Source organism: Triturus cristatus, chromosome 2_1 (assembly GCF_964204655.1).
Source record: "Triturus cristatus chromosome 2_1, aTriCri1.1, whole genome shotgun sequence".
NCBI classification, from domain to species: Eukaryota; Metazoa; Chordata; class Amphibia; order Caudata; family Salamandridae; genus Triturus; species Triturus cristatus.
This window is the reverse complement of record NC_140581.1, coordinates 7,039,108-7,060,335: the sequence shown is the minus strand read 5'-3', so window position 1 is coordinate 7,060,335 and position 21,228 is coordinate 7,039,108. Positions and strand designations below refer to the sequence as shown.

At 50.5% G+C, this 21,228-nt stretch overlaps 1 protein-coding gene across 6 annotated transcripts in view; it reads left to right on the top strand.

Annotated features, from left to right (window-relative positions):
• The window catches only part of ARHGEF39 (Rho guanine nucleotide exchange factor 39), a 121,427-nt gene that overhangs the window by 55,104 nt on the left and 45,095 nt on the right, over positions 1-21,228 (top strand). The window lies entirely within an intron of this gene.

Below are 21,228 nucleotides of genomic sequence, written 5' to 3'. Positions count from 1 at the left end.
CTCTGCAAACCCCTTCCACACATGGTGCTTGGAAGAGCGGCTAGTCTGCGGCATCTCGTGGCGAGTGTGTGTTTCTGGAACGCAGCTCCCAACAATCCAGTTACAAACCTGATCATCTTACTGTCCAGCTTCGGGCCTGTCTCTTCAAGGAGGAAGGTGCTTTAATCACACAGGTGCAGCAAATACTACAAGATTAATTTATCCCTCAACCCATTGTTTGAGTGTGATTCCTCTTAAGATGCTACATCTTTCTCTCTCCCAGATTTTCCGCTTAACTATGGTCCCACCTTTCTCCGGAGAGCGGGAATAGTGTAAAGCAAGTTCAAGTGTAACTTTTATGCCCACAGTCGTATGCGTGCTCAGTCTCTTTTGGTCTTACCCTCTCCTGATGATGGGGGACACAATGTAAATCTACCCCACTAACGTGACAGGAGGTTTGGATTCTATTAAAGACACGGAGGCGAAGATTGTTACTTGGCTTCTTTACTCGTAGCTCTAGCAGCAAAGTGAAACATAACATGGAAGAAAATTATAGGCAAAAGTATGAAGGAGGTCAGCTATGTAGATCAGTTGTGACCTCAAATGTGATCCACCAATCAGTATAATTATACCTTCTGAGCAGCAACAGACCTCTTCTTTGCCATAATAGCAGAGCTATCCAAACAGTTCATCTTAGACATGCCTCGACTTGTAACATAAACGATAAACTTGAAACATTCCAAAGTAGAAAGGTATCCATCTGAAAAGGCCACCTCCTATGACCATGTGGGATCCGCCAACTGCATCCAAGCTGGAAGATAAAAGTATTGTTAACTATGCGGGAAAGTAGGGTGGGATAATCTTTGCCTTTGTGTCTTTAATAGAATCCACACCACCCGTCACGTTTGTGGGGAAGATTTACATTCTATTACAAGACCGGAGGTTTAATTAAGACAAGTTTAAAGCTGTGCAATAACTTTAGAAGAAACATGATCAATTGGTTTAAAATAGAATGTTCGGAAAGTGGACTCTCAACCAATCTCATGCATTAAGGATGTCTCCCACACGGCCTGCTGAAATAAAGGCTTTAGAGGCCGTAGTTCCTCTGACTCAATCGGAGCCGAACAAGGTAATGCCTATGCCCCCCTCTGCCATGATCCATCCAACCCACCTGGCCAAAGTAGGAGACACGGGGCTTAAGGTTTCTTGAGCGATATCAGCGGTTGGGATACTGATGAAGGGCGAAAAGCAGAAGTTTGGGATTCATAACAGCGAAGGCAAGAGACCACACAACTTCTTACATTCATGGAAAGCAGGGTGAAAACATCAAGTGCTTTAACATCAGAAACTCTTCTTAAAGATAAAAAACACGAGCATTGTTAATTTTGTGGCCAGTTGTTTCAAAGAAAGGAATTCATTATGAGGCCAAGAAAGAAAGAGATCCATTTCCACCTTAACATCCCAAAGAGATTCATATTTTGGTTTGAGGGGGGAAGTTTGAGTCTGATTTTAGAGTTCTATTTACAACTTTTTTTTTTTTGTACCTACCGGCTCTCCGTTCACAAGGACATGATCTGCAGAAATAGCTGCGGTAAGAATTGATTGTACTGTAGGCTTTTCCGGCCACAAAAAGGGTAACAAGGAAATTGACTGCGTCTACAGGAGATGCAGATCTGGGATTTATCTCTCTCTCCACGCACCAGGTAATTCAGGAAGGCCAGGCGTATTTATAACTGGAATGAGTGGAAGGAGCCCCGGAATCGTTGATAACTGACAATGCTTCTGACGAAGTTCAGAGACATGCCAGGCCGACCTGAAATGTTCCAGGTCACCAAATGCAATTTCCCTTTGATGATCAAATCGTAAGGATGACCTTGAGGGTCCAGGAGTAACTTGGGAAACCTGTGAATTTTTATTGGAAAGCCCACTGGGAGTTCTAGAAGAGGGCCAGAAAGGAGTTACTATTATTATTGTGGCTAGTCCCTTTTTATATGGAGTTCAAAGAATAATTAAAAAGGAGGAAATACATATGCCTGGAGCGAGTGCCAGGTTTTGAGAAAAGCGTTCACCGCCTCTGCTGCTGGATCTGGTCTCCAGTTGAAGAATCGAGGAAGTGTGTGGGTGAGGCGGGATGCAAATAGATCCTAAGATGGAGAATCTTGTGGAAAATTTGAGGATGAAGGGGTCAATCGCTGTTATCTATGAATCTGGATCCCCAATCTACCACTGAATTGAAAAGTCCTGGAATGTATTCTACTTTGAGGGAAATTCCTTTATCTGATAGTGACTTCTAGCTGCAGATTCCTTACCTTTGAATTTCCCAGGCATATGGCTGGATCCGGAAACATTTGCTGAGCAGTACCTCTTGCGCGTACCGTTGGGTGGCTCCATTTGGCTTCGCGAGACGTCAGTGTCGTCAGTGTCGTAAGTGTCGGTTAAGATGTTGCGCTACCTATATATGCGCTACCCAAGTACGGAGGTCAGTTCTTTCCATGCCAGTTAAGCGATGATGTGGGAAGAGCTACCCTTCTGTTGCTTTTTGACAGGCCTTTTCTCAACTTTTTTGTCAATTTCAAGATTTTTCCATTGCGAGCGAGGATATCTTCGAGGAAGACAGGGTTTAAGCTATGCGGGGCCTGTCCCTGCACGATGTCGGTTACTGATCCCCACTCCGTCTGCCTGTGGTGTTTCGAGCGCGAACACGATCCAAAGTTGTGTTCGGACTGTCTGGTCATGACTCCGAAGACCTTACGGGAGTGGGCTTTGAAGCTCCTTCCGGCCCGACTGGTAACACCATCAAGCGAGACTCCGCGGCAGTCCTGATCATGGAAGCGGTCACGGGACCGCTCTCGGAGCCCAAAGCCATCTTCGTCTTAGTTGATGTCTTCAGGACACTCAGAGAAGAGGCACAAGAAGAAGTAGTCGTCCAAGCGGACTTCCTCTTCACCTCGACTGTTGTCCGCAGATGAAGGAGGTATGGAGCACTGGTGCTCTAGTCACTGTTCTACGGAGCACTAGCCAGTCAACTTTGCGCCTCCCTCCTTTTCCAGGAGTTGCAACGACCCCTGCTCAGATCAAAGAGTTATACGAGGCCATGCGCTGCGTATTCGAGCAGGCTGGCCCCTCTGGTGAGCCTTCGGGTCTGTGCGGTCAAAAGGGCCCCCCCCCCCCTCTGGACCCGCCTTGTGAACCGAAGTCTGTGCCCATCGGCGATGCCAGCCCTATCCATGGTGGTCAAGAGGACAGCCAGGGTCCTTGGACTGGAGCTGCCCTCAGTGGAGGCCAGGACTAATCTCCTGACTGAAGTGCCTCAGCCTGAGGCTTCCATCCCAGAACCCCTTTTGCCCTTTAATGAAGCACTTACTAATGTTCTTCTAGGCATGTGGCCCAAGCCTCGCACAGGTGCTCCTGTGAATAGGACAATTGCACGCTGCCATCGCCTAGCTCCGGGTAAACCAAAGTTCCTCATCCAACACCCCACCCCAGAAAATGTTTGGTGGTGCAGGCCTCTACATCACAGGGCGCGTTCCCCTCTGCCCTTCCGGATAGGAAATCCAAGAGACCGGATTCATTTGGGAAGAAAATGTTTTCTTCATCCAGCCTGACATTACGGTCGGTGAATACCACGTGCTTATTGAGCTGTTTCTCCCGCTCCCTTTGGGAGACGGTTGCGCAAGTGCTGCCACAAGTCCCGGAGGAGGCCCGGGCTGTGCTGTCTCAGGCAGTGAAGGACTGGAGAGATGCAGCAAAACTCACCATAAGGTGTGCCTTGATGAGACTGATTCCAGGGCAGATTGATTTGCACCACAGTGGCCTTGAGATGCCGCACCTGGCGTAGGACAACTGGCTTCCCGGGTGATGTCCGGGCTCATTTGATCGACATGCCCTTTGATGGAACTCGCCTTTATGGAAAAAGGCAGATTCGGCCCTAGTGAGGGTCAAGGATTCTCGAGCTAAGGCCAGATCCTTTGGCCTCTCTTCCACTCCTCGTGGCCAGTCTGCCTTTTGTTGCAACGAAAGGGGTTACCAGCCCCGTCAGCTCTATCCTAGCCACTGTCCTGCGCAGGCTTCCCAAGCTGTGTGTGGACGTGGGCACGCGGTTCATTCTGACCTAGGAATGGAGGCTAGAAGTTGTCTGCCACACTCCCCTTGACAGCCGCAACCTCCAAGCACTCAGTGTCTGACTCTGCAAGAACACAACACTCCAGTTGGCGGGAGAATCCATCATCCTCTCCCCCACTGGAGGTCCATGACATTGGACAAGTGGGTCTTGCATCATTCAGGAGGGCTATTCTCTGCCTTTCTTTTCCTGCCCCCATTCTGCCAAATCGGGAACGGCTGACGGAGGATCATTAACAATTGCTCCAGGAGGAAGTTACGGCTCTTTTGGCCAAGGGAGCTATACAGAGGGTCCCGGGTTCAGAAGTAGGCAGTGGCTGTTATTCCCGCTACTTTCTGATTCTGAAGGAAAACAAACGGTTACGGCCAATTTTGGGTCTTTGGACCGTGAATCTCTTACTCAAGAAGGAGAATTTCAAGATGCTCACTCTAGCTCAGGTCTTGTCTGCTCTAGACCAGGAAGACTAGATGGTAGCGTTAGACCTGCTGGATGCGTTTTTTTTTGCACCCCCCGTCCTGCCGGGCCACATGCGTTACCTGCGGTTTAAGGTGGGCCACAAGCACTTTTAGTATACCGTGCTTCCCTTAGGCCTTGCCAGTGCTCCTCGGTGTTCACCAAGGCGATGGCGGTGGTAACAGCTCCTATGAGCAGGTTGGCGGTGTCAGTCTTCCCCCTACCTCGACGACTGGCAGTTGAAGGCATCCTCGCTCCCAGGATGTCTACCACCTTCAGACTATAGCGAGCCTCCTACATATGGGGTTCTCTATAAATGTGCCAAATTCATACCAGACTCCTTCTCAGACGCTCTTTCATCTGGGCTGTTCTGGACACAGTGCAGTTTTGAGCCTATCCTCCCTAGCAGCGAGTCCAGGATATTCAGGCTATGATTCTGATATTTCAGCCCCTATCCTGGATTTCGATGAGACTGACTGAGGTTGTTGGGCCTCATGGCCTCCTGCATCCTGTTCGTAAAGCATGCCAGGCGGCGTATGCGGGCTCTGCAGTAGGACTTAAAGTTCTAGTGGGCACGGCATCGGGTAAATCTAACCGATGTGGCTCCGATCTCAGAAGGAACTGCGAAAGATCTGCATTGGTGGTTGACAAACCACGATTGGGTCCACGGCAGACCCCTCTCCCTTCCCCCAACCCGATCTCACAGTTGTGAAAGATACGTCACTTCTGGGAGGGGCTGGCCATCTGGGAGAGGTGGAGATCAGGGGACACTGGTCTCCATCGAAGTCGGGCCTCCACAGAAATTTGTTGGAGCTCTGAGCGATGCGATTGAAAGCATTTCTTCCCTCTGTCAAGGGGAAGTTAGTGGAGGTGTTCACGGTCAACACCAGCGCCACACCGTACTGCAATAAGCAGGGCAGGGTGGGGTCGTGGACCCTTTGTCGAGAGGCCTTGCGTCTCTGGACATGGCTGGAACAGCAGGGCATAACCCTGGTTATTCAACACCTGGCAGGTTCTCTGGACGTGGGCAGACAAACTTAGCCGTCAATGCCTAGCAGATCACGAATGGTGTCTCAAGTCGGAGGTGACGCAAGGTCTCTTTCGGCAGTGGGGAGAACCTTGGTTCAATTTGTTCGCCTCCAAAGAGAATGCGCAGTGTCAGCAATACTGCGCACTGGAGTTTCCAAGGAAGCTATCGCTCGGCAACGCTTTTCGTTGCGAGTGGAGCTCAGGCCTGCTGTACTCCTTTTCGCCCATACCATTGCTGCTCAGGGTTGTGAAGATCAGCAGCGACCGGGCCCAAGTCACCCTTGTTGCACCGGGCTGGGCGAGAAGAGTCTGGTATCCAGAGCTTCTGAAGATGAGCATCGGTCCTCCGATCAGGCTGCCCCTTCGGGAGGATCTTCTGTCACAGCAGCAAGGAAGGGTTCTCCACCCGAACCTGTCAACTCTGCGCCTTCATGTGTGAGGATTGAGTGGCGGCAGTTGATGGCTTTTGAACTCCCTCCCGAAGTATGTAAGGTTATTTTTGCGACCAGGCGGCCCTCTACTAAGATGGTATTGGCAGAAATTGTAAAATACTGTACAGAAAGGTCTATTGACCCTCTTTCTGCTTCTTGTTCCACTGTTCATTTATACGTTCTGACCCTTGCCCAGCAGGGCTCTGCTTTGGGAACTCTCAAGGGTTACCTTTCTGCTCTGTCTGCTTTTTTGCGGCTGCCAGACCAGCCCTCTCTCTTCAAGTCTCTAGTTGTACATAGGTTTCTAAAAGGCTGGCTCACTTGTTTCCACCCGCGCCCTTTGTTATTCCACTGTGGGACCCTAATTTGATCCACGCCCATCTAATGTGTGCTCCATTCGAGCCTTTACATAATTGTCCCCTCTGGCTGTTGACCATCAAAACAGTCTTTTCGGTAGCGGTTTCATCTGGCTGGAGGGTGAGAAAGTTGCAGGTGTTTTCTTGCACGCCTCTCTATCTGATGTCTTTTGCAGACAAAGTGGTACTTAACACCCTGGCTTTCTTTTTGCCAAAGGTCTTGACCCCATTCCATCTGGGTCAATCCATCACATTGCCCACCTTCTTTGCTCCCCGCATCCCTCAGAGGAACGACTCCACCGACTGGACCCAAAAAGGGCGTTGTCGTTCTACCCTGACCGCACAAAAGAGTCCCGGGTGGACCACCAACTCTGTTTGGTACGTGGGAGCTAAGAAGGGGAGGACAGTACAGAAAAGGACCGTTTCTCGCTGGGTCGTTCTCTGCATTAAGATCTGCTTTGTCCTGACAAAGAAGCAGCCCCCTGAGGGAGTACAGGCCCGTTCCACCCGGGGAAAGGCTGCAACTATAGCCTTGGTTCGGTGTGTCCCAGTCCTGGACATCTGTCCAGCAGCAACGTGGGTATTTTTGCACATGTTTGCCAAGTACTACTGTATGGATAGTTGGGTACGCAGGAATGGGCATTTAAGTATTGGTCCACAACCCACCGCCGGGATGGTATGGCTTGGGCATCTAGCTCAAAGGTAAAGAATCTGCAGCTAGAAGTCTCTATCAGATGAACAAGTTACTTACCTTCGGTAACGCATTATCTGGTAGAGACTCTATCTAGCTGCAGATTCTTTATAGCCCCACCCATGCCTCCCCGCTTTGCGGACTAATATTGTAGGGCTAGGGTTACTCCCCTTTTCAGGGCCCTAGTTTTGCATGCGACTACATTAGTTACTTCGTGGTTCTGCACTTCTGGCAAGGAAAAAACTAAGTCCGGACGTCCGCGCACCTGGGTGGCACCTAAATAGGTACTGCAACGTTATAACTGACGCAAACGACGCCGATTACATCAAGCGAAGCTGAATGGAGTCACCCGACGGCGAGAGCAAGGGTTATTACCCAGCAAACGTTTCCTGATCCAACCTGACCCCTGGGAAATTCAAAGGTAAGGAATCTGCAGCTAGATGGAGTCTCTACCAGATAATGCGTTACCGAAGGTAAGTAACTTGTTTTCTTCTAGGCAGTAGTGCCAAAATCTTTGGCAAGATCTGCCAGACCCTTGGACTTTACTTGGCCTAGTTTGTTTATATAACGTACTGCGGAGACATTGTCCATCCGCAGAAGAATACAACCACGTACTTTTGACAGAGCTAGGCTTTTTAAAGCAAAGGAACCTGCAAGCAGCTCTAAGCAGTTTATGATAACTACATTTCTTCTGGGACCATTTCCTCCTCTTACAACATTTCTACGTCGTGCTTCCCAGCCTGATCTGCTGGCGTGGGATTCTAACGTGATATCTGGGGCCCGGACAAAAAAGGGATCTTCGGTCCAGATTCACAGAACTAACTTAAGACAAAATCCTAAACTTACTACCATTTTGGTATTCACAGAAGGCACTTACTCATTTCGGTATTCACAGAAGAGGAGTCCTAACTTTAGGACTCCTAAATGCCTTCTGTGGATACCGAAAGTCTTAAAGTTAGGATTTTTCTCAGTTAAGGAGTAGTAAAGTTAGGACTCCTAACTGTTTCTCCACTACTTTGGCAAAAGCAAGAAGGGAAATTGGTCTAAAGTTTGTGGTAGTGTTGGGGTCTGCGATTGGTTTCTTTAGGAGAGGCATGATTTTTGCCTGCTTCCAGATGGGTGGCATAATGCCTGTTGCCAGCGAGGAGTTGAGTACCTTATTAACCAGCGCGTTTAAGGTAGCCAATAGTGCCGGTATCAGTTTAGCAGGGCACGCATCTGTAGGTGATCCAGACTTGAGACCCAAGAGATAGGTAAGTGAGTCTTCAAGTTTGATGGCTGGCATTTGAGACAGTGGCGGCCTTTGTGAAGGTGCCCCCGAGGAGGAGGGTGGAAAGTCGCATCTCACCTGAGAGTAAGGGGAGGATGTGACTTCTTCCACCTCCGTGGAAAGTGACTATTGGATTGTTTTTTATTTTATCATGAAAGGTGCGTGCCACCTGTTTCTGTACTTTTTTGTTCTCAGCTTACGGTGTCGTGAAAGATTTAACAATTTTAAAGATATCCTTGCCTCTGTTGTTCTTATTTGCAATTCTATTTTCAAAATAACTAATTTTGGCCGCCCTTGTCAGTTTGTAGTGTGCTTTCAGAGCCGCTTTATAAATAATTCTGTCCTCTATAAGATACTGCCTGCGCCATTTCCTTTCTAATCCTTTGCATTTACTTTTGCTGGTTCTCGGCGAGACATCGAACAACGGTGCCGAATGGCCAGTTTTCTTAGAGGTGATTTGGTCATTGAAGCAATTGCCTCATTGTTGGTCGTCAGCCAATCTTCGAGAGAGCGGGTGTCTATTTCGGGATTGCCCACCATAGAGGGGGCAGAGGTGTCGAGCGCATGCTGAAGGGAAGGTAAATCTATTTTATGGAGAGCTCTGTAGGTGAGCTCCGACTCTGCCTCCCCTGGTGGGTTGAGCTTCCCGATGACTGGTATCTGAAAGTTTACCAGGAAGTGGTCTGGCCCAGTTAGCTGAATTAGAGGATCCGCCACCACCTGTAAGTCAGAATATTTTGTCTATGGCTTGTCCAAATTTGTGGGTAGTACCTGAAACGAAAGGTATAAGATTGCAGGCTGCTGTGATTTCTAACATGGCCATCACATGGGGGTCCAAGGGCTTGTAAAATGCAAGTTCAGGTCCGCCAGAATGAGAAGATGTTTATATCTTAGGTCAAGTGAAGTAATGCATTCATGTTGAGAATTAATAAAATTCCCCAGTGCGCCCGATGGTCCATAAATAAGCATCCCAGTGATGCATTGGTGCGGTGAGACCATGAAGCGAAACCCTAGACACTCCGCGACCTCCACCTGATCAAGTAGAATAGGGGAGCATGCTAGTTCCTGTTTGTAGACCACGGCAACACCTCACCGGTCCCCGACTGCCTGTCTATTCTCAAGGTTTTGTAACCAACTGGAATGGCTGATGCAATCATAGGATTGGACGAGTCTGACAGCCATGTTTTGTTAAGGAACAAGAGTCCGAAAGCTCATCCAATAAAAGGTCATGGACTTGTGCTTCGTGCTTTTGTAGGGAGTGAGTACTGAGAAGTGCACTTTGTCTTGCTTTCCCTGACTACCTGCGCTACTAGTAGTTTCACTCTGGGATGGGCGTAACTGCGCATCCCCTCACCCCTTAACCGTAAGCTAGTTGCAATAAGGGCAAACAAATGAGTTTGTTGTTCATGCTTGCTGCTATATTCCTATATTTGTGAAAGTTGCCTAAGTCCAGTAGTGTAGCTAATTCTTGACTCACCAGAGCGACGGGCAACATGTCCTGCTCCTGACGCCTCCGGAACGCTGACGGGCGCAGACTACGGGTTCAAAGGAGATGTTGTGTCCAACCGGTTGCCTCTCAGCTGCGGGGTCCCCCAGGGCTCCTCTCTGAGCCCTATGCTTTTGAATATCTATATGAGTCCCTGGTGGAGATTTTCCATTCCTTCGGCATAAAGATAATCACCTATGCAGATGACATGCAGCTCGTGGTGGCATTAAACCACCTGAGAGGTCATCTTGCACCCTAGGTCCTTGCCTAGAGGCGGTGGCCGAGTGGATGGAACTCTCATGCCTTAAGCTCAACTGGGACAAAACCGAGCTCATGCTCCTTGGCAACTCACCCTCTTTTAACCCTGCTCTCCTCTGGCCGGACTGCCTCGGTCCCGCCCCAGATCCAAAAGCCCAGATTGAGAGTCTTGGTATGTGGCTTGTTAGAATTGGGAATCTCTAGTCTGCACAGGTATGCACTTGCGACAAGCAGGGACTCTCAATTCTAAGTCCGAGTAAGGGGATCACCCTTTCAAATAACCCCTGCTCACCCATTAGGTAGTGTGGCGCAAGCAGTCAAGACTATTCTCAGGGCATGATAGGTTAAGCATTTGTGAACACATACAGTAATACAATGACACACCACAAATGGACACCAGTCAAGGTTATATCAAAAATAGTTCTCTTTATATAAGGCTTAGCACAAGACCAGAATAACGTTTAGAAATGACCACAGTATTATTTCGGAGTTCAATGTTCTTGTAGAAAGGTTTAAAATACAAAAATAGGCTTCTTTTAGTCAATTCTGCTTCTTTTCAGGCTTTGCACGGTTCGTACCTGGGTGTGCGACTCGTCTGCATTAAAAACAAGGAAAGTACGAGTCAAACAATCGGTGCGGACTCCGGGGTCCGTAACATGCACGCTGCGGTGCGAACAGAACAAAGTACCTTAAGTTCGTGGGGTCCACGACGGACAGTGCGGGACAAGTTGATGGGTCCGGGTCGTAGTTCGGCAGCGTATTCAGATGCTGGTCGGGTCGCGGCGTCGGGATGCGGCGTTGGTACGGGACCTTCAGGGATACGTGCGGATGGCCCGGATCAGCTTGCAGAGTCCGTGGCGTTCGGCGTTCGAGCCGTACCTTCGGTGCGGATAGGCGGCGACACTTCTCGGCGCCGTACAGCGTACGGGGAGGATCAGCGTACTGCAGCTTATCGGCTCAGAGTACGGCACGGTGCAGTACGTTAGCAGCGTACGGACCGTACCTGCGGGACGATGGAGCTTGGGTCCGGCGTACAGGGTTCGGCAGCCAGTGTTGTACGTCTCGAATCGGCGGGGAAGGTTAGGTGCAATGCGGCCGGGAGGGATACGGCGCGTACTAACGCTTTTGGATCAGCGTAGACGCACGGTGCCGGGCGGCAAAGACACGGCTTTGCGGCGGATGGGGTACGAGGCGTACTGGGGCCAAATCCAGCGGGAAACAAGCACAAATCGTCCAGGCAACTCAATTTTGGAAGGCAGATGAGTCCAGTGGTCCTGGGACTCAGTTCAGGGGGCAAGCTCTCTTCCAAGCCCTTGGAGATAGTTGAAGAACAAAGTGCAAAAGTCTCTTTCAGACTTTTCCTCTCCTTTCTCAGCAAGGCACCCACTGCAGGCCAATCCCCCAGGTCAGGGAAAGTTACTCCTCCTTCAGCTTCTTCCAGGTCCTTCTGGTCAGGCAGAGTTCCTTCGTGGTTCAATCAGGATCTGATTTCTTAGGAGCAGGGCTCCTACATTTATACCAAGTTTCTTTTGTCTTTACAGGCCAGGGGGGCCTTTGCATAATCCCAGTCCAGTTCTTTTCAGTGAGGAGCACTTTGTTGTTGGGACTCTGGCTTCTTCTTTCAGCAGGCAGGGCAGAGACATCAGTCGCTCCCCAGGGGGTGGAGCCAGCATTGTGGTGGCAGAGCACTGCCCTATTCAGAGTCAAGGTGCACTCCTCCCACCCATCCTGGTGTAATCTTTCTATTCACCACCTGGCAGCCCCAGGCTGTCTCCTGGAACTTCCCAGCCCTGTCACTCAAGCTACACACAAAGAAGATAGCCCTCCCCTCCAGAGGCGGACTGAAATGGTTAGGCACGCAAAGGCTAACTTTCTAAAAGTAGCATTTGCAAACCCAGGATATTAAAATAACCTTTGCTAAAAGATGTATTGTATTATTCCGAGTTCAGGCATACTAAACACGAATTTCTACCATGCTTCCTGAGCCTGCTATGATTATAGAGTGTTATAATCTAGCAGCCCATTCTGGCCTATGGAGAGCAGGTAGCCTTGCAATACTGAAAAACGAAAATGGCTGTAATTCACTATTAGGACATGCCACACACCTCAGGGCATGTCCTACCTTATCCTTACAATGCACCCTGCCCTAGGGCCTACCATAGGGGTGACTAATATGAAGGTAAGGGAAGGTTTTAGGGACTGGCAAGTGGGGACACTTGCCCAGTCAGCATGACAGTACCAGACTGCATGCAGGTTCTGCAATGGCAGACCTTAGACACATTTTACCAGGCTGCTTCTGTGGGTGGCACAACCAGTGCTGCAAGCCCACTAGCAGCATTTGGATATACAAGCCCTTGGCACCCCTGGTGCACTCTACTAGGGACTGATAGTAAACCAAGTAAGCCAAACATGGAAGTCAATTCACATAATACATTTTCCCATAGGGAGCACTTGCACTGTGGCACTGGATGGCAGTGGCACAGTGCCCTGAGCAGCTAACACCAGCACAAAAATACATTGAGGCACAGACAAAAATGGAAGGGTGACCCACGCCAATGGTGCCAGGTCTAACACGTGTCCCCTCCAGCTAAAATGTGGGGAGAACTACCCTACCGCAGGGAGTTCTCATCACTAAGGCGTAAAAATCTGGAAAGACAATCAGCGTTGGCGTGGTCTGTACCGGGCCGATGTTCCACCGTGAAATCCATCCCCTGTAGGAAAATGGACCATCTCAACAACTTAGGATTCTCACCCCTCATCTGCATCAACCATCTGAGGGTCCTGTGGTCTGTTTGAACCCGGAAGTGAGACCCAAACAAGTAGGGTCTTAGCTTCTTCAATGCCCAGACCACAGCAAATGCTTCTCGCTCAATCGCACTCCACTTTTGTTCCCCGGGAAGTAACCTCCTACTAATAAAGGCTACGGGTTGGTCAAAGCCCTCCTCAGTGATCTGTGAGAGAACAGCCCCTACACCATGCTCTGATGCATCTGTCTGCACAAGGAACTCTTTGGAGAAGTCAGGAGCCAAGAGTACGGGCGCTGTGCACATGGCAGTTTTCAGGGTGTCAAAGGCCTTCTGACAGGTGTCAGTCCATATCACTTGTCTGGGCTGCTTCTTCGAAGTCAGCTCTGTCAAGGGGGCAACGATGCTGCCATACCCCTTGACAAACCTCCTGTAGTACCCGGTGAGTCCTAAAAAAGGCCCTCACCTCCGTCTGGGTCTTTGGGGGCTCCCAAGCCAGCATGGTTTCAATCTTGGGTTGTAGGGGCGCCACCTGGCCGCTCCCTACTTGGCGTCCCAAGTACACCACGGAATCCTGCCCGATCTGACACTTGCTTGCCTTGATCGTGAGGCCTGCCTTGCGCAGTGCCATCAACACTTCCCAGAGATGTCGCAGGTGTTCTTCCCATGTGCCACTGAACACTGCGATGTCATCCAGGTATACGGCGCTTAACTCGGTCAGCCCAGCCAACACCTGGTTGACCAACCTCTGGAAGGTGGCAGGGGCATTCTTCATCCCAAATGGCATAACCCGGAACTGGAAATGCCCATCTGGTGTGGAGAATGCGGACCTCTCTTTGGCCCCATCAGTCAAGGCGATCTGCCAGTACCCAGACGTTAAATCAAACGTGCTGAGGTACCGTGCAGCCCCTAACCGATCGATGAGCTCATCAGCTCTGGGGATGGGGTGCGCGTCAGTCTTCGTGACTGAATTGAGTCCTCTGTAGTCCACACAGAACCGAAGTTCGGGTGTGGCACCCGGCGAGGCAGCCTTTGGGACCAAGACCACTGGGCTGGCCCAAGGACTGCTGGAGGACTCAACCACCCCTAGAGCAAGCATCTTTGAGACCTCCTCTTTGATGCAGGCTCTGACCCTGTCAGTTACCCTGTAAGCCTTGTGCTTCACAGGTAAGCTGTCTCCTGTGTCCACATCATGGGCGCACCAATCTGTGACACCAGGAACCAGGGAGAACAGGTCAGGAAACAGCCCCAGCAGCTGGCGGCAGTCATCCTGTTGCTCAGGGGTCAGGGTGGGTGAGAGGTTCACTCCATCCACTGACCCGTCTCACTCTGAGGCTACCAGGAGGTCAGGAAGAGGCTCAGACTCCTCCTCCGTCCCATCATCTGTAGCCAAGAGCATGCCCACTTCGGACCTCTCCAAGTGGGGCTTCAGTCGATTGACATGGAGGACCCTCAAGGGGTTCCTCGGAGACTGCAAGTGACAGAACTCGTGCGCTCCACAATCTCAAAGGGTCCTGTCCTGGAGTGTGCAGGGCTCCACAGGGGCCAGGACCCACACCTTTTGTCCAGGTTGAAGCTCTACCAGAGTGGCATTCTGATCATACCACCGCTTCATTTCCTCCTGGCTGACTTCCAGGTTTGCCTCAGCAAGTTGCCTGAAACGCCTAGTCTGGTTCCGGAAAGCCAGCATGTAACTGTATACATTCTGGGGAGGTTTCCTGGGAGATTGCTCCCAGCCTTCCTTGACCAGACTAAGAGGTCCTCATACTGGGTGGCCATACAAAAGCTCAAAGGGACTGAACCCCAGAGACTTCTGTGGCACCTCACGGTACGCAAAGAGAAGGCATGGTAAGAGGAAGTCCCACTTACGCCTCATGGGTTCCTCAAGACCCATAATCATGCCTTTTAGGGTTCGGTTGAAGCGCTCAACCAACCCGTTCCCTTGGGGATGGTAAGGGGTGGTGAACTTGTATGTCACACCACACTCTTGCCAAAGGGATTTCATATATTTCGATATGAAATTGGCCCCCCTGTCAGACACCACCTCTAGAGGGAATCCTACTCGTGAGAAAATTCCCATCAGTGCCCGTCCCACTACGGGGGCCGTCATTGTCCTCAGAGGGATGGCTTCAGGGTACCGGGTGGCATGGTCCACCAAGACCAGGATAAACCTGTTGCCCATGGCTGTCTTGGGGTCCAGTGGCCCCACAATGTCAATCCCCTCTCGCTGGAATGGGGTACTGACCACAGGGAAAGGTTGGAGTGGAGCCCTCAGCTTCCTTCCACTCTTACGACTTGCCTGGCAAGTCTGGCATGTCCTGCAGTGAGTGTCAGAACTCCTGCGCATTTGAGGCCAATAAAAGTGGGTGACAAGCCTTTCGAAGGTCTTGTCCTGCCCCAAATCCCCTGCTAACGGAACGTCGTGAGCCAGCCCCAGTAGGAAGGCTCTGAACTTCTGGGGTACCACCACCGCACAGGCTGACCCAGGTTCAGCAACCTTAGGCTCTGAGTACAGGAGGTCGTTCTCCCAGTAGATTAAGTGAGTACCGGACTGATCACCATTGGCCTGGGCTGCAGCCTGCTGCCGCATACCCACTAGAGAGGGGCACTCTTTCTGCTCCCTGCAGAATTCCTCCCTGGTGGGGCTTCCTTCTTGCTGCCAATGGGTCAGCTCAGGCACGTCCCCCAGTTCGGCTATCTGTTCCCCGGTAGGCTCCAAGGCATCCCCCTCAAGGTCTGCTTCCTCCTGGGCCGTGGGAACTTCAGGAGCCGGTTTCCCGTGCCTCCGGCGCCCTCTCCCTAAGGCCGGTTCCTGGGCCTCTCCCTCAGGCTCCAGGGTCCCTTCAACACCCCTACTGGCTGCCATCGACCGGGTGGTCATGCACGCCCAATCAGGTAAACCCACCATCCGCAGGTGAGTTGTCTCCTCCAAATCGTTACCTAGGAGACAATCAACAGGCATGGCCTCTCTCACAGCCACTTGCAGAGGAACCCCCCACTCAAAGGGAACCTGAGCCATTGGACACTAACTCTCAGTGTTGTCGGCGTTGACAACACGGCAGAATGCGTGTGGGACAACCTGCTCTTGAGACACCAGGTGTTGCTTGACAGCAGTCACACTGGCTCCTGTATCTCTAAGAGCCCCCACCCATCGGCCATTTATGGTCACCCACTGCCCATACTTTTGAGTATTGGGGGGCAGTTGGGCCTCAGCGACCATCACACTGTCTCCTAATGAGACTAGGGTCATCTTTATGGGAACCCCCTCCCCGTGGACATCTACCTCCCTCCCAAAGGCTACACTAACCACCTGCTTGGGGGGTGGAGCACCAGAGGGTGCTGGTTTACCATACATGGGGCACTTGGGATCCATGGAATAGTGCCCCAGGTTGTTACACTTGTAACATCTGGGGGGCCCTCTTTGAACAGGGTTACCTGTCGGGGCCCCTGTCTGCTTCGGGGGTGGGGGTGGCTGATAACCTTTCCCTTGGTTCCCCTGGGAATTACTTTGGGGCCCTCTGTAGAACTCCCTCTGTTTACCCTTGTCCCCCCCCACTCTTCTGCTGGGGACCCTGACCACCTTTGGCAGGGCCTCCCACGGGACTCTTGTGGACCCTGGTGCTGATCCAGCGGTCCGCCTCCTCAGCAAGCTTCCTAGGGTTAGTCAGCTTGCGTTCGATCAGGTGCTGGCGTAGCTCAGGAAAACAATTATCAGACAAGTGCTCCCATGCAATTAAATCAAACAGCCCTTGGTAATCATTCACTTTGCTACCCTTCACCCAACCATCCAGCGCTCTGCAAAAGAAGGTCACATATTCTACATAAGTGGTACCAGGTTTCTTGGTGCAATCCCTAAATCTCTGTCTGTACAATTCAGGAGTTAACCCATACCTTGTCATCAGAGCTTCCTTCATGTGTGGATAGGATGTGTTGACATCAGAGGGGAGATCCAGCAGTGTGTCCCGCCCCTCACTCAGGAACCTTCCCTCACAACCCCGCTCCCCCCTCACTCAGGAACCTTCCCTCACAACCCCGCTCCCCAATCTCTCTCAGGGACCCGGTGGGAGGACATGGCTACCTCATAAGCCCTGAACCACTGCCCAATATCATCCTGCTTGTAATACTCTTTCACCACATCTTTAGGAATGTGCACCCTTGACTCTGTTAAATTGCTGCCACCAGAGGGAGAGTTGTCTAAACTCTTGGCCTTGAGATCCAACTCCCTCATTTTTACCTCATGCTCCATAGCCAGCCTTTGCCTTTCCATTTCCATCTGTAGTTTTGCCATCTACACTTCATGTGCTCTTGCAGCACTCCTGTCGGCCATCTCTGGCGACAGGCCTCTGCTAGGCTCAAATACCTTCTGGGGGTATCACCTCTCGTGCATTCTCTGGGAACTTTGATTCGTACCAGGCCCTCAGCGCCTTTGTGTACTGTTCCTTGTTTTTCAATCCAGTTTGGTTAATTGTGTACTTGGAGAGGTATCCTTTCAAGACTTCATTTGTGCACTTCATCAGTGCCACCTCCTCCCAATCTATGTCATCAACCCCAGAGAATATAGAGGACGCTCCGCCTCCATTGACTGAGCTAGGCATGGTTTCTTAAAGTGGAGATTCTTCAGCAAAACAAAAATCAATACTCTGTGGCTGCGTTATCGGTCTGAACTCACTACGTGGCGTTCACTCAATCACTGTACATAAATCACAAATGCAAATTCAAATCCTCACCGCTGACCACCAATGTTAGAATTGGGAATCTCTAGTTGGCACAGGTATGCACTTGCGACAAGACACGGCTTTGCGGCGGATGGGGTACGAGGCGTACTGGGGCCAAATCCAGCGGGAAACAATCGCAAATCGTCCAGGCAACTCAATTTTGGAAGGCAGATGAGTCCAGTGGTCCTGGAGCTCAGTTCAGGGGGCAAGCTCTTCTTCCAAGCCCTTGGAGATAGTTGAAAAACAAAGTGCAAAGTCTCTTTCAGACTTTTCCTCTCCTTTCTCAGCAAGGCACCCACTGCAGGCCAATCCCCCAGGTCAGGGAAAGTTACCCCTCCTTCAGCTTCTTCCAGGTCCTTCTGGTCAGGCAGAGTTCCTTTGTGGTTCAATCAGGATCTGATTTCTTAGGAACAGGGCTCCTACATTTATACCAAGTTTCTTTTGTCTTTACAGGCCAGGGGGGCCTTTGCATAATCCCAGTCCAGTTCTTTTCAGTCAGGAGCACTTTGTTGTTGGGACTCTGGCTTCTTCTTTCAGCAGCAGGGCAGAGACATCAGCCGCTCCCCAGGGGGTGGAGCCCGCATTGTGGAGGCAGAGCACTGTCCTATTCAGAGTCAAGGTGCACTCCTCCCACCCATCCTGGTGTAATCTTTCTATTCACCACCTGGCAGCCCCAGCCTGTCTCCTGGAGCTTCCCAGCCCTGTCACTCAAGCTCCACACAAAGAAGATAGCCCTCCCCTCCAGAGGCGGACTGAAATGGTTAGGCACGCAAAGGCTAACTTTCTAAAAGTAGCATTTGCAAACCCAGGATATTAAAATAACCTTTGCTAAAAGATGTATTGTATTATTCCGAGTTCAGGCATACTAAACACGAATTTCTACCATGCTTCCTGAGCCTGCTATGATTATAGAGTGTTATAATCTAGCAGCCCATTCTGGCCTATGGAGAGCAGGTAGCCTTACAATAGTGAACAACGAAAATGGCTGTAATTCACTATTAGGACATGCCACACACCTCAGGGCATATCCTACCTTATCCTTACATGCACCCTGCCCTAGGGCCTACCATAGGGGTGACTAATATGAAGGTAAGGGAAGGTTTTAGGGACTGGCAAGTGGGGACACTTGCCCAGTCAGCATGACAGTACCAGACTGCATGCAGGTTCTGCAATGGCAGACCTTAGACACATATTACCAGGCCGCTTCTGTGGGTGGCACAACCAGTGCTGCAAGCCCACTAGCAGCATTTGGATATACAAGCCCTGGGCACCCCTGGTGCAGTCTACTAGGGACTGTTAGTAAACCAAATAAGCCAAACATGGAAGTCAATTCACATAATACATTTTCCCATAGGGAGCACTTGCACTGTGGCACTGGATGGCAGTGGCACAGGGCCCTGAGCAGCTAACACCAGCACAAAAATACATTGAGGCACAGACAAAAATGGAAGGGTGACCCACGCCAATGGTGCCAGGTCTAACATGGCTTGACAGTTCCCTCAGCTTCAACCACCAGGCCACTAAGCTTTCAGCCACCTGCTATGGCCTGATGAGGATGTTGCGTAAGATCTTTCCCCCCCTCCTCCCCTTCCAGGTAAGAAGGCTCATGGTCCAGACTCATATTCTTTCTCGCCTGGACTATGGGAACGCCCTGTACCTGGGAGCTCCCCAATTCACCATTCACAAACTTCAGATGATTCAGAACTGTGCGGCCCGCCAACTTCTCCAGATTCCTCGTAGGCAATCTGTGAAACCAGCACTAAGGAGCCTTCGCTGGCTTCCTATCACGGCCAGGATACAGTTCAAGGCCATGTGCTTGGCCCACAGAGCCTTCCGGAAAGAACGGTCCGGTCATCGCCCACTCCTTCATCACCCCCTATCATCCTTACAGAAACCTTCATACAAGCTTCTCCTATCTCGCCACCCCGAAGAAAATACGGAGAGCTAGTTGGGACGCACGCTCCTTCTCCTTTAACGCCACCAATCTCTGGAACACTCTCCCTCCCAATCTGCGGAAGGAGCCTAATCTGCTGGCATTTCGCAAACTCTTGAAAACCTATCTCTTCAAGGTATCGCTTTAACTCCTGTGTCTCTCTTCCTGCCCTGTCCACAGCGCTGGGAGGCCTCCGGGTAGCCATACGCTATATAAATACAAATTCATTAATTAGGCGCGCCCGCGGCATGCCTGGATTAATTACCCAAATGCTGTGTGACAGGGAGGAGACTAGACCGTCTCCCTCCCAAAATGGCGGCCGCTGTGTAGCGAACTGAAGTGAAGAATCCGGCTGGTAATCCTCCCTCCACTCAATCAGCAGACGCTGTGGTGGACCGGGAAGGATTAGCAGAGGAAGGAAGATGGCGCTACTGGAGAAGTCGGTAAGTGAGCTAGGAGCCGAAATGTCTCAACCAGCTATGCCGAAGTGTAGACAGTAATAAACAAATGCCTGCACCAGCCCCAAAAAGAAGGGTTAAAAATATAAACGAATAAAAAATTGTTACAATTCCCAAGTTAGAGTTTTTCACCTTAGCTTGCGTGTCTCAGATTGCCAGAATACCACACAGTCTCACGCTCTTGATAGCTGAGATTCTAAGGTTTATTACTGGTCGAAAACCTTCATCTGCATTCTTTACTAGGAAGAGATTGATGAGGAACCGCTGGTAGTGGGACAGGACTTCTTGAGTTGCTCCCGTGGATAACCAATCTAGAACCTCCCAAGATATTAGATCAGTTTCTTGGGAACTGAATTCATTGGACGTGAAGGAACCAGTTGGTTTGGAGTGGAATAACATTTTATCTGATACCCCTGAATTGTTTGTAAAACCCACTGGTCTGAAGTAATTTGTCTCCAGTTGTTGAGGGAGAGCTAGTCTGCCGTCCAGCTTTCTTGGGGGAAAAAAGATTTAGAACATGGCCTACCCGTATTTGTATCTTCCACTACCCCATTGGGAACTGCCTGTGTAGTTCCCTTTTTGGATAGAACTGAGCATATCCTGTTTTTTCACTGAATCCAGATGTGTGCCCACCTCTGGGCGCATAAAAGGATGGTCTGTTGAGAATTACGAAAGGAGCAAGCTCTTCCTCATCCGGCTCTGTGAAAAACATGCGGGGTGAAGACTTTTTTTAGATTTTGTCCAGAGAGGTGAAGATTTGAACGTAGGCAGATATGTATTTGATGAAGTGATCACCAAAGGGGTGACCACCTGCTTCAGATCCAAGTTCCTTCTGTGACATGTCCGCCAGCTTTGGGGTCTATTCTCATGAAGATGGTTTCCTCCTCGCCGCTGATGGTGCAGCTTCGGCATTGCCCAGGGTTCAGATAGCCCATTGGCTCCAATCTCTGAGAATCGGCAAATCCACAGGTGTGCCTGTAAGCACAGCATCTTCTGATATCCCTACAATTTGAGTCCAAGGACCCAGGATATCTAATCATTTATCTTGGCAGGGTCTAAGCACTTAATCAATTCCTTTTTGTGGGCTCTTTACCTGTTTTGGAGAGGACGGAGACCATAGCGGGGTCAAAGTCTGGCGTAGATGCCAATTGAACGTGGGAGAGCAGCTCTGTGGCACTCTGCTCGCAGTTCATTGTGATTTGAATCCAGTGAGCAAGGAAGGCCGTGATGGGAGCAGACGGGGTCCATTTGCCTGATCTGGGATAAGTTAATATATCTGGGTCAAAATATGGCTGCCCCACCTAA